We start from the raw sequence: 11,617 nt of genomic DNA on the forward strand, positions 1-11,617 counted from the left end.
CTCAAGGTCCCTTAGTCCACTCAGCTGACACATAAAGTAACTGTCACAGATGGTGCTTTTCTCCTGAACTCTGGCCTGTCCGACTCAGACTGAGGTGGACAGGTGGGCATAGATCTCTTCGCAAGGGACGGGGTGCAGAGGCTGCTTTTGTCGGAAAAGATTCCTGAATATTCTATCCCATCCCCCCAACCACCAGGGATAGCTGACCAAGGTCCACGTCTGCTCAAGTGAATAGACATCCCGTGACTCAGGCAACGAGGCTGCAGTGGGGAGTCACTATGCTTTGGGCTCCATTGGCTGTGACGGTGACACTCCCCCAATTATGCACATCCTGGCGGGGAGCAGACCTCGGGCCAGGGAGGGGGTGTGGCTGCCTTGGCGCCTGTGTCGCTGAGCGGAATTCCACCTTGCCGTGGCACAAAGCAGATCGTTCTTTTTCCGGAATCTGTCCCGCATTACGAGATATCGAGTCTGCCCAACCCTCACACCTCCCTGCCATCCCCACCCCGATCCTTGAACACGTGGACCATCTCTCCTTTCTTTCCCGTGTCCCTTGTGTTATTTCTTAACGTCTGTCCTCACAGATTTGGGTCCCGTCCACGACTGCCCGCTTGGTTACTTAGCGAGTTGCCGATTGCTGCAGGGCTTGTAAGCGAGGCTGCCCCGAGCTGTCGCCACAAAGAAACGTTTGGGATGTGCACCACCAAGACCCCGGAGCGGGACCTCACGGCCAGCAGAGCTGGGAGCCTGCTGCTGGGGGCGCGCGTCCTCCTGCGCGTTTGCCGTCAGAATAGAAAGGAACGTTGCCGAGGCCCGCTAGAGGGCGCCAGCGTCCCTTACGCACTAATTTTTGTGTCTTTTTTTTTAAAATGGAAAAGACAAGGGAGTTCGATCCGCAGCGCGAACGGAGAGTGGACCCCAGAGAGCCCCGAGCCGCCGCCGCAGGCCTAGTTACCATCACGCACCGGGAGAAGCCGCAGCTACCGCAGCCGGCCCCAGCCGTCGTCACCGCAAGCGTGAGCCGCGAGGCCGAGCCCCAGCAGCCGCCAGCCGCGCGCTCCCTCAGCGCTGCGGACACCAAGGCCGCACCACCAGCAGCCGCACAGCGAGCAGCGAGCCCCGCGGCCTCACGTCGGCGGCGCCTGCCAGCGGGGACAAGAAGGTCATCGCGACGAAGGTTTCGGGAACAGTAAAACGGTTCAGTGTGAGAAACGGATATGGTTTCATCAACAGGAATGATACCGAGGAAGATGTATTTGTACACCAGACTGCCGTAAAGAAGACTAACCCCAGGAAGTACGTCGGCAGGGTAGGAGACAGACTGTGCAGTGTGGTGGTGTTGAAGGAGAAAGGGTGCAGAGGCAGCAAGTGTCACAGGCCCTGGTGGAGCTCCGGTGCAAGGCAGGAAACACGCAGCAGACCGTAACCATTGCAGACGCTATCCGCGTCGCAGGGGGTCTTCGCAGTTACCAGCAGGATGACCAGAATGCTGAGAGTGCTGGGAATAAAGAGGGATTGGAGGATGCTCCCGAAGGCCAGGCCCAACGGCGCCGGCGCTACCGCAGGCGAGGGTTCCCACCCTACAATACATGGGCGGAGACCCTGTGGGCGTGGACCACAGTATTCCAACCCTCCTGTGCAAGAAGTGACGGAGGGAGCTGATACCCGGGGTGCAGGAGAACGCGATAGACCAGTGAAACAGAATATGTATCGGGGCTATAGACCACGATTCCGCAGGGGTCCTTCTCACCAAAGACAGCCGAGAGAGGACAGCAATGAAGAAGATAAGGAAAATCAAGGAGATGAGACCCGCGGTCAGCAGCGACCTCAACGTCAGTACCGCCGTCACTTCAGTAACCGACGCAGATGCCCAGAATGCCCTAAACCACAAGGTGACAAAGAGACAAAAGCAGCAGATCCACCAGCTGAGAATTCGTCACCCCCCCCCCCAACACACACACACACATACACAAACCCCAGGCTGAGCAGGGCGGGGCCGAGTAAAAGCCGGCTTACCATCTCTACCATCATCCTGTTTGGTCATCCAACAGGAAGAACTGAATATGAAATTCCAGCAATAAGAAATGAACTCAAGATTGGAGCTAAAGCCTTAAGTGCTTGCTTTTTTGTCTGTTAACCAGATAACTAGAACTATCTGCATTATCTATGCGGCATGGGGTTTTTATTATTTTTACCTGGAGATGTCTCTTTTTAGTATTGACAAACGTGTTTTAAAAAAGAAAGGCTCGTTTTTCTCAACACACCTTTGAAGATTTTTAAATTATTTCATATCTGTCAGGTTGAGATTTCTAAGAACTTCAGTTTTAATTTGTAATAAAAGCTTGCAACTTGATTTTTTCCAAAAAAATTTAAAAAGTCCACTGCAAGCACCTGTTCATAAAGTCTTAAATATTTATAGGGGAGAAAGAAGATAAGAAATCTGCATGCCTGTTACAGGCTTACTATTAGAACTGTTATTGTGCAGTAAAAAAAAATCTATGTTTTTAAAGTTCAACGAAAACTCAGCCAACTCTTACCACAGCACAATCACTGTTTTCATTCTAAGCAAACATTAGCGCAGTGAATCCTCTATTTTTCCCTCTGTTTTCCTTGGAAAAAACCAGAGTCCGAAACATTAACAGACATGCCCGAGGTCGGTCGGCTCTAAGGGACAGGGGTGCAGCGCCGCGGTGGGGGGCCCGACTCAGTGTTCTGACCCCAGGACAGACTCCATTTCCTGAGCTGGGAGGTTCTGTCCTGGCTCAGTCAGGGTGGGGGCCCGGCCTCCCTTGTCAATTTTAGTTCGTGCTTATCTTTCGTTTTCTATTTGTACGGTGCTTCCTCCAGAGATCTGTTTCCTAAACCTATAGTTTTTATATTTGTGTTCTTGGGATAAGTCCTATACTGAGTTTCTCTCTCTCCTCTTTCCCTCTCCCTCTCCCCCCATCTCTGCATCTGGCTCTGTCTCTTTCTCCTACTTGTCAATGATTAGTGTACTAATCAGGATTCTCCAGATAAACAGAACAAATAGGGTCTGAGATGTAGATTACTTAGATATATATAAGGGGAGATTTAGTCCAGCAATAGGCTCACGAGTCATGGACACTTGAACCCCACCATCCGCCACGTGCACACAGGAAAACCAGCAGAGCCGGCGGTGTGACTCAGTTCAGTCCCTGGGCCTGAGAGCCAGGAGCTGCATGTCCAAGAGCAGAGAACATGGACATCCCAGCTCAAGATATCGACAGAGAGAGAGAGAGAGAGAGAGAGAGAGAGAGAGAGAGAGAGAGGAGAGAGAGAGCACCCACTTCCCCCTTTGTTCTGTAGGGACCTCAGGGGGTTGGGTGTGCAGGCCACATTGGGGAGGGCCAATGTCCTTAGCCCACTGAGTTAAAGCAAATCTCCTCAAGAAACCCCTCCCAGATACGCCCAGAAATAATGTTTTCCCAGCTCTCAGGGTCCTTTTGTCCACTCAGCTGACATATATGGTAACCATCACAGGTAGATGATGTATTTCTCCTAAACTCTAGCCTTTCTGACTCGGACTGAGGTGGACGGGTGGGCACAGGGCTCTCAGCAGGGAACAAGGTGACAAAGCTGCATTTGTAGGAAAGGATTCCTGAATAGTCTATCACCCCCACAAGTATGGGCAGCTGACGAGGTCCATGTCTACTCCAGTGATTCAGGCAGCAAGGACGCAGTGAGGAGAGACACGATTTAGGGGAAATTAAATAAAACAAAGTCCCAAACTTCTCCTTCTCGGGGTTTGGAGGGAAGAGGAGACAGGTTTGGGAAGAGGACCAAGTGGACATCAGGACCAGTCTTTGCTTCTGGATCCTTCAACCTGCAGATACAGGGGCCAAGACAGGGCTCTGGGGTTCAGGGACCATTCTGCCTGGAAGGATGTCCCTCCTGCTCCAGGGTCCCTAGGTGCCACGTTTAGCACTCCTGGCAGCTCAGTGCAGCCAGGTAGGTGGAAAGGGGCCTACCTTGCACTTGCCCACCCCATTCTCTTAAGGGTTTGGGGAGGGGATACCAGGAGCTATGGGAGTCCCTGTGGTGGGAGGGGAGACCATACCTAGACCAGACAGGGAAGGAGTGGATGATCAGACGCGGCCACTGAACCCCTGAGACAAAGTAGACATTGAGATGACCAGAAGGGTCCCTAGGCCCTGAGGGAGTAGAGAGATGGTGGACTCCGGGAGCAATGGGCACGGACCTCAACAGGGTCCCTAGCAAGCTGGTGAACAAGCCCCACAGATCCGATCAGCTCAGACCCAGGGGCCAGCAGGAGGACGCAGAATGTCCACTCCCAACAGTCGCATCGACCACCCACTGCCTGGACACCATCCTGGGCAGGAATGTGGACAGAGGGACCCTGAAAGATGGAATTCAAGCTAATGGGTGTTCGCAATGATTGAGAAGGACTCTGTGTGTGTGTGTGTGTGTGTGTGTGTGTGTGTGTTTGTGTGTGTGAGTGTGTGAGTGTGGGTGTGTGTGTTCCCTGTTATCAGGATGGGCAGCTCCCAAAGAAGGCCAGATCAATGATGGACTTAGCATGAGTGATCACTGGTGGGCAGTAAGTGGCACTGGGCAGTCGCTGTTTTTGTCTTTACACAAACAGAGGAGGACGAGCTGCCTCTTCCTGTTCTTCGGGAATGGAAGGCGCTCGTTTTCCCCTAGAGAGAGAGAGGCTTTTCTGAGGGGAGTGGCTCCGACCACAGGCCCCAGTGTCCCTGCGGCATGTGGGGGACACCGTCCACTGTGGCCACACTGCCCACATCCTCAGGGCCATTTCCTGGTTCTGTCCCAGGGCAGAGCTCATGGTCTGGACCCTCCGTTTTTTTACAGCACCGCATCAGCTTGGTCGGGGATACGGAGGTCTGGGCCAAGCTCATGAAGCACATGGGCCTCGGTGCTGGAGGGATGGCAGACACTATAGCCCGATTCTCTCCTCCTTGGACCACAGTTACCACGGGGCTGAGTCTTCCTGGGCTGGAGCGTGAGGCCTGGGGAGAGCAGATCTGTGCCTCGGAGAGGCTGAGTCCCACCCGTCCAGGAGGAGATGACGACTGGCACTGCAGACCCCTCTGCTGTCTCTGTCAGACCTCACCTGCTGACCCAGGACACTGAGGAAGTCCCTTCTGAGGACCCAGCCCTGCCTGGGAGCCCGCCTGGCGCTGCAGCCTCAGCAGCCACTCCCTGGGCCGTGACCCCGGAAGCCTCAGGTCTTGCCCTCCTGTACTGATTCTCCCGTCTCCTCCTCATGGGGCCAACCCCTACCCTGGGGGGTCATGATGGTACATCAGAGTCAGTGACAGGGACTTCGAGACCATCTTCCCTAGTCCCAGTGCCTGCACCCTGGTCACAAACAGACCCAGGGATGCCCGTCAGGGTCCACACGAGAATCCAGATGGGAATCCAGCCACCGGCCCAGATCCATCTGGTTCTTTGCAAACTTAACCTTCCAAGAAGCACGCCCCCCGACCCGATACACCTACGTTTGGACAACATAACTGTTTCTTAGGTACATTCACTTCTGTAGACTTAGGGCTTTCGATTTAGAAATAACTGGAGCCGGCTGGGAGGCAGGGGGACGTGCAGAGCACAGCCCAGGGTCACGGGACAGAGACAAGGGCATCTGCCTGAGCACGGTGCCGCTTGTCTTGGACAGCAGGAGGGACCCCGACTGAGTGTCCTTCCAGCATGCCACTCATCTGTCTGTGCCACTCACCGCCTGATAATAGCATGAAGTTGTCAGAGGAGAATTTTATGGTGCCTGTTTTGCGTGTGAGAAACCGAAGAGTGTGCATGAGGAAACGTGTGGTTTGGAAACAGTCGGCCTGTTAGGACAAGAAGCCAAGCCAGGAGTTTCCCCACCTGTATTCTGCCCGTCTGTCAAGTGTCTATGTATCTATATATGTAACCACCAATCTATATTCTATGTACGTATTTATATATATCCAAATATCTGCGTATCTATACATGTTACTATGTATCTATATATGTAATACCAATCTATGTATCTATGTACGCACATATCTACATAATTATATAGCCATGTAGCTGTCTACCTATCTATCATTTATTAATCCATCCAGCTCTACCTCCATCGATCTACCCATTCATCATCTAGCTATATCTTTATCTCCCATGTATGTATGTATCTATTATCCATCTACCCATTTTTACCTATCCACCTATCGTCTCTCTGTTTATGTCTCTATTACGTATCTATTATGAATTAATTCTGTGTGAGTTTATCTGGACATGGGTTCAGCCCGGTTATAAAATATCTCACTAACAATGTCTCCGGGAAACCAATGCCGCTGTGTGCCCCAAGAGGGAAGCAAGAGTTGGGCCTGGGGGGTGCCCGATTCCCTTCCTGTGAGACCACGGAAATGAGCCCTGTGTGACATAGACCCTGAGAACACATGCCACACACTTCCAGAACTGCAGGGCCCTGTCCTCCCACCCACAGGACAAGGACAGAGCAGACGGCGAGAGGCTGACCATGTCCCTCAATCTCATGCCCCTTCTGGGGCTCGGTGAGTCAGAACAGGGGGTAGGGACCTCAGGGACAGGGGATGGGAGGCTCTGGGGTAGGATCCAGGCCTAATTTCAGTCCGGCCTCTAGTCCAGCACCTGGTGGCCCTGGGGAGGAGAGTTGCCACTGCAGTTTCTGTTTGCACGTATCACTTGGACCTAAGCTGACCGTGGGGTACCGGGGCCTCCATCGTGTCCTGGACACTGGGCTGGTGATAGGTCACATACAGAAGGACTGGTGAGGATGGGCTCTAGTTGACAGATCACTGGGAACTTGCCTGGAACCTGCTATAGAGGAAGAAGAAGTCACATGTGTGAGAGTGGTTTGGAGATAACGGTGGCGAAGTCTTTCCCTGAAGCCCACCAGTCGGACCCCGCTTAAGGAAACAGGGTGATTTCCTCATTGGGGCTTCTCTTCCAGTGCTCTGCCTGGCCCAGGTGATCCACACGCAGGACGGTGAGTCACTTCTACACGAGTCCTAGATGCCCTCCCGCCCCAAGGGTCCCAGATAGACCAGACGGATGTCCCTCCTTAGTCTCTCCCGACAGTCGCAAACTCCCATGGGACGTCACCACTGGTTCCAAGACTCCTCAGATCCAGAAGATCCACAATTGACCCTGACCCTCGCCTGCCCAAACCCGACTCCTCATCACCCCCTCTTTTCCTTTCGGTGAATGTGTGGGCCAAGGGCCAGAGAGCACAGTCGTCCTTGATCCCTTTATCTCGTCCCCACACTCACTCTACCACAGAACCCTGACGATTTACCCCATGTGTCCTCACACGTGCCCTGTCCCCTCTGGGCGCCATCTCCCCGGTCTGAGCTCCATCAGCTCACACCCCCAAAGCACCTCTAGGGCCTCCAGGGGTGTCTCACTGCTGGCTCTGCCCCGCTCTCTCCTGCAGGTGAACCTAGGAACCACACAGATGATGATTTTACTCTCAGGCTAAGACTCTTCACTGGTGAATTGAGGTCACATCAGGTCCCTTATCCAAGTGTCTCCTCTGGCCCTATCTATCTCTAGCCACATCTTGCCCTGCTCCGTCTGATTCACTTATCACCAGACCTGTGGATTCTCTTTGAATCGGGCTGTACTCATCCTGCAGGATGGTCTCACACGCTGAGCTCTCCACCTCCCACATCCCAGCCTCCCCTGATCTGCCCAGCTGAGCTACCTCCTACTTGTCTCTCAGATCTCAGCTCAGACACATGTTTCCTAGGATAAGTCTCCCTGACCCCCTAGACGGGGAAGGGGCCCCTTATTATGTGCTTTCCTTATGTGCCTGTGGGCACTCATCATAAGTCTGTCTGGCATCAAGGCCGTTCTCATTACTCTATATTATCTACCACATTGCTGCATGTCACTAGAGATGCAGGCTCCTCTCTTCTGCTCTACAAGTTTAGTGCATGGCCACCACCACTAATGCTGGTGCAAGATGGCTGCCAGAGCTCCAGCCATTGCATGTTTGCAGACTGGGTGGCAAAGAAGGGCAGAAGTAGAGGAAGGGCCCTCCGGACTTAATTGCCACCCTTTAAGCGCCCTCTTGGGAATCTCTCCAGCAAGGCCTCTTCCATCTCATCGGCATAGATAACCACACGGCTGCACAGAACTGCCTGTGTGGGTGCCAGGTGTCATCTTTTGTGCCACGAGGCAATGTGACCAGCTAAAAAGTGATGCTCTGATTCAAATGAGGATGTGAGTGTGGATGTCGTGGAGGCGACGGTCATCTATAGTTTCCCTCCTGTCTCTCACATGGAGGGAAAGACCATTTCTGCACGATGGACCTGAGATCCTGCTCTGCTTCCCTCCCAGAGGTCCTGCCCAGATCCTCTGTCTGTGCCAAGCCAGACACTGTGGTACCCCGGGGGTGGCCTGTGACCATCATGTGCCAGAGTCCTGCTGGGGCTGACATATTCTGCCTTGAAAAGAAGGATAGATGAGTTGAGCACAGGGCTCAGACAAACAAGTCTCAACGTGGTTCACAGGGGACAGAGGCCAGATTCCACATCGCAGCAAGTGAGGTCACTGCCGGCCGTTATTTCTGCCACTGTTACAAATGGCCCAGCTGGTCTGAGCGCAGTGAGCTCTTGGAGCTGCTGGTGACAGATGAGGATGTCTCCACTCTGTCCTCAGGTTTGTCCCAGGCCCCTGGGCCCTGTCCCCAGCTCGTCCGCTGTCCACAGTCCCCCTGCCCTCCTGCTGACCCTCAGTCCCTCTGGCTCCCCTGTCCCTGTGAACACATGTCCCTTTGCTGTCACATCAGGCTCAGGGCCCTGGAGTCCTGGTCCCACATAGACACCACGATGGCCAGGACACTGAGCCCAGTATCGGGGTGAAAAGGGAGGTAACTCTGCTGTGCTAGGTGGGGAGCGGGCTTCCAGACACCAGGTGAAGACAGACTCTGTTCAAGGGAACATGTGTCCTTTCTCTCAGGACGGTGGTAAGCATTCTTTACCACTGGGCCAGACTCTGTGGGGCCAGGCATGTGTCCCCTGTGGTGTGGTCCACCCTCCACTGGACAAGTCACATGGTCCAGGGGGCCCTGACCAGGGCACGATGGTGCTTTGGGGGACCTTTGGGATGAGTCTTTCTTTTCCCTTGCGTGGTCAGCCCCTGAGATGTCCTGGATGCTGGGTCCATTGGGAATGTTCCGACCCCCTCCATGTCCTCCCAGAGTCTCAGAGGAGCTGCTCCTTGCTGAGTCCAAGAGGTCAACAGGTGGGTGGGGAGCAGTGACCACCTCCCAGCAGAATGGAGTAGGGGCCTCTGCCTGTTTCCCGCCCACCCCCTCCTCCAAACACCTCCCAAGGATTCACGGGATGTCCTCTGGGATTGAATGATGGCCGGATGTGGCATGCCGGTGGACACTCAGGGTGGATAGAGGTCCAGCTGAGAGGGACGGACCCGACACGCCCCCCACATTAGCCCTTCTCCTGCCCCCTTCACAGGACCCACCAAAGTCGTCAGAACCCCACCCCCTCCTCGGCCGGTGAAGAGACCTCAGCCTGGAGGAGTCTGGGGAAAGGCTCTGCTCTGGGGACCAGGCTCCGCTAGAATTAGGGACTGTTAGGACAGAGCACAGGGCTGGCACCCGCAGGGCACCGGGTGTCACTACCATTCATAGCGACCTTGACAACAACACTAGGATGACTGGCAGGTGCCCGTCTGATCTCTAGGAGCCCCGCTTCTTTTAATTTCCGGAACAGAGTTCGAATTTCTTGCCCAAAGGCACAAGGCTCCGAAGGGGCAGAACCATCAGCCCTGGGGCGGCGGAGCCTGACCTCAGCCTTGGCTGCAGCTCTGCGCTGCCCCCTTGTGGGCAGGATCCTACCCTGCAGAGAACGGGACCAAGGAACGGAGGGACTGACGGCTCAACTTCCAAACTCGAACAGGAGGGGAGAGAAGGGCCCTCTTGAAGATTATGCCGGAGCAGCGACGAAGTCACCTGGAGGATGACAGAGCCCTCTCGGAGGGCCTTGAACGCTGCGCCGTTTAGGGGACACGGGAGGTCAGCACACAGGACACGGTGCATAAATCGGTGCCTGCCCAGCAAAACCGCGCAAACAGGTTCTTGTTAATACCCAGCAGAGAAATGTCTTCCCCTCCCCTCGTCTGCGCCAGGCGCCCGCCTACCGAGTGCTTGAGGCGCGCGGCGGCGAGGAGGATGGGTGCCCGTCCCCCGTGACTTTAATGAGAGTTAATTAGAATGAACAAAAGAAACGCAGATATCTCTATATGTGCAAATATAAATGTAAATGTGTAATTCCAACGCCAAATTTGAGATCTATAATTTAAATTATGTCAGAGTATATAATTAGACTATATTTTAAATACATAAGTAAAATAATTAACATAATAAAGCACATCCATGTATTATGACAGTAGAGTACATTATTCTGTATCATATAAAGTTGTTATACATTATATTACGTCATGTATTTCTAAATTAATAAATGTTAACGTTAACATAAATATACACCAAATTATATAATAAATACGTGTAATTGACGTATAGTATGTAACTTATATAGTATAAGTTCTTTAAAGTTATACATTTTTAAATGTTTGCATAATTATAGACATAAAAGTTAAATCATATAATTTTAAGTATGCATTAATATTTATTAAAATTAGTACATATTGTATGGGAGATGCAATAGACATCATGAATATATAAATATACATAAAATAAATATTATATGTGTATTGCATGTAATTTAAATCGTGGTACATGCCATAAAGAGAAGGCACGGCAGCCGAGGGGTTTTCCTGCCTTTAAAGAATGTTGAGGACTCAGCCCCAGGCATGTGTCCCCCTGTGGTGTGGTCCGCCCTCCACTGGACGAGTGATGAGGTCCAGGGGTACCTGAGCAGAGCAGGACAGTGCTTCTGGAACCTTCGGACTGAGGCTGCCCTTTCCCTATGCAGTCCTCTCCAGAGACGTCCTGGACGCAGGGTCCAGTGAGGAGGGACCCTTCAGCGTAGTGATGGGGGCGGGGTGTTGTGAGGGGCGTCCAACCCCTCAGATGAGTGGAAGCAGAGAATGCCATCCCTATGTCCCCATGTCTCTCTGTCTCCTTTCCGGGCAGTCTAGAGGAGTGGAGAGGAAGAGGCCAGGTGTAGGCGCTGCGGGAGGTGAGGGGCTAGGCCGAGTGGGACAGAGCAGGGTACTGAGGCTCAGTGCTTCTCCTTCACAGGAGCTCCTCAGCTCCCCACTGAGCTCCCCGCTGGGCAGTGGGATGGCAGTGGGGCAGAGGTCCTGCCTCTCCTCGTGGAAGGTGGACACTCAGCGGACAGAGAAACCTTGGTCCACCTGCAGCAGAAAGCCTGTCCCTTCCTGGGGGGTTGAGAGCCAGGAGGAGGAGACTCGCCCTAGATCTCTGGGGGAGTTTGATCAAAAGCAGCTCTGAATTTTCCAGCTGTGCCCTGAGGTCACCTAGCACACTGTCTGTGGAACCTAGGGGGTGTGTGGACCCAGGAGCTTAGGGTGGGGGTGGGTGGAGGGATCCAGGGGCAGGGGACTGGGTGTTCCCAGTGAAAGGAGGGTTCTCCACAGGGCTCAGGAGGCAGGT

General features: G+C 53.4%; 1 pseudogene; it reads left to right on the forward strand.

Moving 5' to 3' along the window:
• Positions 1-869: 869 nt before the first annotated feature.
• Positions 870-3,240, forward strand: LOC107510083 (annotated as a pseudogene).
• Positions 3,241-11,617: the final 8,377 nt, after the last annotated feature.

The sequence above is a fragment of the Rousettus aegyptiacus genome, unplaced genomic scaffold (assembly GCF_014176215.1).
Source record: "Rousettus aegyptiacus isolate mRouAeg1 unplaced genomic scaffold, mRouAeg1.p scaffold_m13_p_14, whole genome shotgun sequence".
Lineage (NCBI taxonomy): Eukaryota > Metazoa > Chordata > Mammalia > Chiroptera > Pteropodidae > Rousettus > Rousettus aegyptiacus.